Source organism: Marmota flaviventris, chromosome 15 (assembly GCF_047511675.1).
Source record: "Marmota flaviventris isolate mMarFla1 chromosome 15, mMarFla1.hap1, whole genome shotgun sequence".
Lineage (NCBI taxonomy): Eukaryota > Metazoa > Chordata > Mammalia > Rodentia > Sciuridae > Marmota > Marmota flaviventris.
In genome coordinates this window covers 17,836,529-17,844,471 of record NC_092512.1, presented here as the reverse complement: position 1 = coordinate 17,844,471, position 7,943 = coordinate 17,836,529, and the positions used below count along the sequence as shown (strand labels likewise).

Below are 7,943 nucleotides of genomic sequence, written 5' to 3'. Positions count from 1 at the left end.
GTTTGGATATTTTGTATGCATCAACAGATGTTTACCATCTAGAGTTTTTTTGAAATTTTGATCATAGATAACATATTTATATGCCTGTATACCCAGAGGTTCTTCATCATTTCCATTTATATTCAATAAGAAAAATAGAGTTGGTGGCTATAGTGAGATGGAATAAAAACTGGGAGATGCATACATGTTCATCATCAAACCAAAGGAAATACATTGTCTTTTACTTTTCTAACACTCTTTCAAATTCCTCAGAAAAACAACAACAACAACAAAGTGAAAACATATTTCCCTTCCCAATTTGATATTTTAGGCTAATTTAGCCCTCTATCTCCAGGCAGAGATGCAGTGAAAGTTGCCAGAAGCCAAACTACTTAATGGAAACATTGAAAATGCAGTTAAATATCCAGGGACTTTGTCTACTTGACATCAGTCATCTATGCTTTTTGAAAATTTACTTTCCCATCTCAAGGACATCGTTCTTCTCTGTGTAGCTTCTTTCCCCAATTGTCCAGTGGTTAAATGTCAAGTCATTTAGATACATTTCAACTCTAACATAAAAATTATGCTGAAGATAAATTCCTGGGAGTTATTAAGGTAGAATTCATTTCCCCAGTTCTTCAAATATCCAGATGTTTGGCAGGATGTAAGAGAAACATTGGAATAATGGCCTGTATTTTTCTCTAAATCACACCTCCCTTATATAATTAACTCAAAAAAATGTCACCAGTCAAAATCTGAGACCCACACCTTTCAAGATGTCTCTCACTCAGAGCCCAGGGTCAGAATGACTCCTTCCTCAGGGAGAAGAAACATACATCCTTGACAACAGCCACACGCCAAGTAATTCCTCATCAGAACCTAATAGAATGCCAAATAACCAAAACTTCATGTTAGCAATGGAAAATACAACTAAGAAGGGTCAATGTCTGCCATTCATGTTTTTACATTAAACAATTTGATATAGTCTCAAAACTATCAGTAAGTATGAATTGCTTTCATGGGTAGAATTTAAAAAGTAAAAACATAATCACACACAAATAAATAAATAAAACCTCTGTTAGAGACTACATCAGCTATGACAACCATCAAGGGCATTGATTTTGTTATCCATACAGGTTATGGGCAGTGGGTTTCCTGTGTTGACACTGGAAGAGAAAAACACACATGGTCTGAGGTTCTGGGAAGCAATGATTTCAGAAGTCAAATCAGAAAATCCAACAACGGAGATCGGGGATCATGTGGATCAGGTTGTATCTCAAGTTCCCTTGAAAGAAAATAACCAGGAGTGAGATATCACTGCCCGTCAAACTCACTCAGCAGTAGTCAGCATTATCCTTCATCTCACATGTCATTCTGTAGCTCTATCTTGGCTTTTAACTAATCTCCATCAAGACAGGACACTAGGGGCATCAGCTTGTGGGTCTAAAATAAGTGTTGCTGCTGTATCACTATCACGGACAGAAGGATTCTTTTGTAAGTGTCCACATCTAATGACCAGTTAGTGCAGGACTACAAAGGCTCAGCCTTCTTTCCTCAGTTCAGGTCAACCTTGAAGGGTCTCCCAAGTTCTAAAGCACCAGATGGCACTAGCTGAGTCCACAGTGGCATTTGCATCACTTACAATTATCTGCTTCTTGACCTGATCCTGCCCTTTTCGCTCCGTGAAAAGGGCATGAACCTAAGAGTACCCTCTCATAAAATGTCTGTATGTAATTTTCCATCTCAGAGTCTTCCCATGAGTCTCTACAGAAGAGAATTTCTTATTAAATCTTCAGAGTCTATACATGTAATATTAAGTAGTGTGCCTGATGCTTGGGGGCATTTTTAAAGATTATAAACACCATTTTCCACTTTACTCCATTGACTTACCATGAGAAGTGGACAGAGGAAATACATATGCAAAACCTACCATGAATCATAGATTTGCACATAGGTATAATACAAAATTGTGTTTGGGTACCAGATACAAGTTTAGCACTAGAATTATAAATGATTGTGAATCACAAATGAATTATAAATCAAAAATTAATTATAAATGAGTTATAAAATGAATTATAAATTTTATAGTTTGGATTTAAGAATGACCCCCAAAAGCTCTTGTATTAGGAAATGGGCAATGTTCAGAGGTGAGAAGATTGGATTATGAGAGTTGTAACCTCATCAGTGGATTATTCTATTTCATGGATTAATAATTTGAATGGACTGCTGGTGGTAATTATAGGCAGGTAGGGTGTGGTTGGAGGACACAGGGTTCACTGGGAGCATTGTCTTGGACTCTATCTGTTGCTGGCCTCTTCCTCCCTCTCTCTCTCTCTGGTTCCTGCCTGGCATATACTGAACAGCTTTCCTCTGCCATGCCCTTCTACCATTTTGCTGTCTCACCTCAGGCTCAGAATAAAGGAATTGGCCAACTGAGAACTAAACCTCTGAAACCATGAGTCAAAAATAAACTTTTCTAAGTTGTTTCTGTCAGGCATTTTGGTTGCAGTGTTGAAAAATAGTGATGATTAATACAAGTGACAATTGTCACGCTTTGCCAACATAGTCTCAGCTGACACCTATTGCCAGGAAATAAGTATTAATAATGTCCCTTTTAACTCTCAAAAGGATCCCAATTTGAGTAACAAAATATATGCAAAGGGGTTTTCCTTATTTTACAAACAAACAAATGTGAGCATTGTATGGTGTAAAGGGAGATGGAATAATATAGAAAAATAAGTGTTGACAGTCAAATCATCATATGTACCAAGGCACACTACCTTCCTCTCTATGGACATCAGCAGCAAAATGCAAGACAGAGCAGCATGAACTCAACAGCTATTCTAAAAACTGAAGATTTCCAGAAACATGCTGAGACATGGATTTGGGGTCCTTTGCATGCCACCGATATTGCTTTATTATTAATTCATGTTTTACCATTTGTTCTCCAGCAGAGAAACCTACCAATTGCCTGTGACTTTAATAATAGCACTGGCAATCTTCTGTTTCCAGAGAAACTGCACCATTTGAAAGCTATTAAAGTACATCAGTATATTACAACTTGTGAAGCTGTTCTCAGAAGTTCTCAGAGACACTAAATTCTTCTATGGAATTAGCTATTGATTCTCTTGGCTTTACAAAGACTGAGTCCCTAATGAATTCAGATATTGAAACCAAAGGGAAGGAAATTTTATTTTGCTGAAGGAGAAAAAGAATCACATAAAAGAACATGACTTCACAGGTTACTATTTAATATATGAAATCAGATAGATAAAAGATGGCAGTTAGAAAATAAAAATCCTGCCTAACTTTAAGGTCCCCTAGAGTTTGCCTGGGCAAGTTCTAATAAAAATCTTACATCCACCCAGCTCCCACAGCTCTTTAAAAAAGTAAAAAGAAAAAAAAAATCACTCCACACTTTGGCCCAATCCCTTTCATTTGACTTCCTGGTTATATCATAAAAGTTGTAGCAATGTATTTATCACAGGTTCTGAGCTTTCTGACAGGGCTAACTGACCTGGAAGAGAAAGAAGTGGGAAAGAGGCCAATTAGGTAACAAAGAACCCCTGTTAGTCTGCCTGATGCCCACAGACAGTGGTAATCGCTCAGAGCTGTGTTTACCACGGTGGAGCATCAGGAAGGAGGCATCATGATGGGAAGATGGGTCCCAGAGTGGGGGAAGAGAGTTTATTCTTTAAACTTTAAAACATACTCCATTCAAATGAAAAGAGAAGGAAAATCAAGATGTGTAAAGAGTCTGAAAAATGCAAGTTATCCAAGAAAATCATATCCAAAGATGTTTGGCAGCCATGAGGGAAGAGATCTTGAGGTTCCTGCTGAATCTGACTCCATTAGTACCCAGAATCCAATAGGATAATTACAAAAGGTCACTCTCCCTTTTCCTCAAAAATTGAACCCAGATGATGACACTGGACCTAATGGAACAAAATCCAAGAAGAGAAACATCCCAAAGTATGAAAAAACCATACTTTGTAATAATTACCATCAACAATAAAGAAGACACAGCCTTGAGGTATGTATCAAGGCTCCCCTAGAGAAAGGAGCCCTGATATTCAGGTCAGTGAAGTGGAGGAGAAAGCCTTTGCCAAACATGATCTTCAGTTCTTGTGTCTGAATTTATATTTTCCACTATATAGCAAGGTAGAAATTTCAGGTACTATATGGAGAAAAACTGAGCTTATAATGGCGTATTCTTTAGGAAATTTGAGAAAGTGTTAGTAAGTGCTACCACCCAGGGAGACTGAGCTGTCCATTCAAGTCCACTTAGTATCAACTCAGAGGATGATGGCTCTGAATCTGTCCAAACAGAAAGCCCAAAAAACACTCTGTGGAAGTAAGAAAAGAATCTGAAGATTTGGCAAGGGACTTGGTTAATTATCAAGGCAAGATCCTGGTGTATGTTTAGTCATCTTTTCAGAACACTACAAAAATTTCAAACAGCTTCTGTTTTCCAAAGACTTTTTAATGACATTTTAGATAAAGGGCACAGTTCAACAGAAATAGAACTTGACTGTGGGGCAAGAAAGTGAGGTCTGAGTCGAATGTCACTGCTCATTGTGCTAAGTACTCTGTGCGCATAAACTCACTTAATGCTATGAAGTAAGTAGCATCATCACTCTCATTTGACGCATGAGATAACAGATACAGAATTTTGCCATCTGTCCAAAGCCACATAAATAACAAGGGGATATTCAGGTAGAACCCAGAAGTGTCTGATCTCCACATCATCTCCCTTGTCAAATCAGGTATAAAAAGCATGTAGATGTGAAAGAGTATCCAACTATAATTCAACTGTCTGATATTATTATTAATATCAATAATCATAGAAAATTAAAATTATAGAGAATAAAAAGAATAAAATCTCTAACATATAGTAGCACATAGGCCAGACTTTATTCATGTTATACCTTATGTGCAATTCTTGTGACCTGTATGATTTTTCAGCAAGGCTTACTAATACTGATTAACAGAATCCTAAGGAGTGTAAAGAAACAGCAGGGTGAAGGAATCTACCCCTTTCAACAGTGGTGAGGGGAATTTTGAGAAAAGGACATCAACAAAACACAGAATCTCCCATCTGTCTTTTATAATAAGTTCAGTCATTTGTGAGTGGCAACAAAGGAATTCAGTCACCATGTTTAAGAACTGATGATATTAGAGAGAGAAAATATATTGTCACAGTGTAGGATGAAAGTCTTGATTCTGCTAAAGTCTTATCTTTTCTAGATTAACCAGCCTCCATTTGTGACAACTTCACAATTTTCTTCTCTGGATATTTCCAAAATGTTTTGCCCAAGTCATGACCCACATTATACAAAAGTCTTGAATTCCAAAAGATGAGTGCAAGTACTATCCTAATATTTGATAAGTCAAGAGAGAATTACCCTAACACAATGTTTACATGAAAATAATCACCTCTGGGTGGGAAAGGAGGAACTTTCGAGGGTGATACAAATGTTCTATATCTTGATACGTGCATTGGTTATATCTATCTTAAACTGATTATATTGAGTGGTAGTGCCTCTGAGGCAATTGTGCGCTTCCTGGATGGATGAGGGGCAGGGCTTGGGTAGAAATGATGTACTAGCTTTGGAATCCCCATCTGTCCTCCCACTTTGTGTCCCAAAAAGCATAATGGAATTTGTCACCAGACTCATTCAAATGGAAGAGAAGCCCTGAAAATGTTTGAGGTAGGGGTAACAGGGCTTCTCAGCCCTACACACAGGCTCCTGTGATAACCCCCAATCTCATCAGCCAAGTTTCTCCCTTAAAAGGCTTCCTTTTTGCAGTCTGTCCAGTAGGAATGATTCATGATGTCCTCTGTCCACAACACCACTCTTCATAACAACTATATCAACTCCATAGCCATGAGTTATTGCCCAGTCGGCCAGATTCTCATGCTCTATAATTCTGGGGGAATCCAGGATGGAATGAAGCCCATATTAATAGGGCTGTTAGCTGCAATCTGAATGCCAGTGTCAATTTTAGAGCTCCACATACTGTGGGTGGCCAGAAAGACATCCTTCTGTAGCTGCTAAGTCAACTAACTGCAAGTTGTCCCATTAAAGTTATTCTTCTATTGGTCCTGAATTAGATACATTTATTATAAAAATCTACTGTAAATAAGAGTAGCTGGTCTTGCCTACTAGTGACATGTTGCTAGAAGTTCTAGTAGGAATTTTGTAGTATAGGATAAGGGCTCCTAATCAGATTGAATCAACTGGCTGTGGCTTTCTGGGTTGCATTATTGACCATATTTGCAAAGTATATCCTCGTTTAGAGTAAAGGCAATTGATCCCGTGGTTTCCATGAGGTAAAGGGAGAAGGGACTAACAGTGAGTCATGCTAGCAGGACCTGTGGGACTATTAAAAGAGAGAAATTGGCCATGAATGCATCTGGGTCCTAGTCCTACACCTAAAACTAACTATCACATTATCATGGGTCTTAATTTATTTTCAGAAAAAAACAGTGATAAAATCATTAATAGTTGATCTTTAAACACCACTCCACTTCTATTTTTCCATGAGACATCAAATCTGCACCACATTTTCCCTAAGTAGACTTGTACCTTCTTGCTTTTTCTCTCATCACAGAGTACAGAGGAATGAACACAAAGGATGGGGGGTGGGGGAGAGAAAGAGAGAGAGAAAGAAAGAAATAACACTAGTGACACTTATTGGATTCTCTCAATTTTATTTGGGAATCAGTATGTTTTCTTCTTTTTAATCAATTATTTCATTAGGAATTGATTGTGGATTACAAAGTAATGTTATTATTAAGGATTCCCATCTTAGGGCTGGATGTAGCTCAGTTGGTAGAGTGCTTGCCTTGCATGCAGAAGGCCCTGGGTTCAATCCCCAGCACCAAAAAAAAGAAATAAAGAAAAAGAATTCCCATCTTTCTGGTGAGTTTGTTTCCTGAATGAGCCACCATGAATCTCTTCTCTATGATCATTTTGGATATACTTTCTGGTTTACACAGTTTTGTCTTCATTCCCTTATTCCAATCCCACAAGACTAAGAAGTTAGTGGCAGTTATTTTTACCTCATTCTATAGGTAGATAAACTGAGGTTTGGGGGAATGAGGTACCTTGCTCTGAACTAGCCAGTGGTGGCTCTGGAAGTGGATAGCAGGTTTCCTCCTGGCCAGTCCAGCGCTCCTGCTGCAGGAGGGGAGGATTCCAGTCTTCTGCTTTCAAAGTCAATGGCTCCTCTCCTGTGAACCGCAAGAGGAACTTGAAAACCTGAAACAACTGGCCTTGTGTCTAGAGGGATCAGAGGCAAAGGAGGCTCTGGGCAGGGAGATGGTGGAGAGGATTCAAGTCCTGAGAGAAGGCTAGAAGAGATAAGCCTTAGGTGTATTCAAAGCCTGAAATGTATGAGCAACTGACAAAACTAAACACGCTTCCCTTCTATTTTACCCAAGTGATCTTTTAAGAGCTTGGTGCCATTTGCTTTTGTGCTTTCACTCATGGCCCTCTTTTCTGGAACTCCACTGAAGTGTTTTACTGTTTTTGTTGTTATTGTTGTTGTTTTTAGATATACATGATATTAGAGTGCGTTTTGACACCTGCATGGAGCATAACTTACTCTAGTTAGGATCCCATTCCTGTGGTTGTACATGATGTGGAGTTTCACTGGTTGTGTATTCGTATAAAACATAAGGAAAGTTATGTCTGATTAATTCTACTGTCTTTCTTATACTCCTCCCCATCCCTTTTCCTTCAATCCCCTTTGCCTAATCCAATGAATTTCTATCCCCCCCCCCATTATTGTGTGTAAGCATCCACGTATCAGAACATTTGGCCTTTGGGTTTGGGGGACTGGCTTATTTCACTTAGTGTGATAGTCTCAAATTCTATCCATTTAATGCCATAATTTTCATCCAGCAAGTGCTGTAATTTTATTCTTCTTTACAGCTGAATAATATTCCTGAGTGTGTG

At 38.4% G+C, this 7,943-nt stretch overlaps 1 non-coding gene across 1 annotated transcript; it reads left to right on the top strand.

Moving 5' to 3' along the window:
- The first annotated feature begins 6,798 nt into the window (after positions 1–6,798).
- Positions 6,799–6,870, top strand: Trnaa-ugc (transfer RNA alanine (anticodon UGC)). The gene has a single exon. It is a non-coding gene; the product is annotated as a tRNA-Ala (tRNA).
- Positions 6,871–7,943: the final 1,073 nt, after the last annotated feature.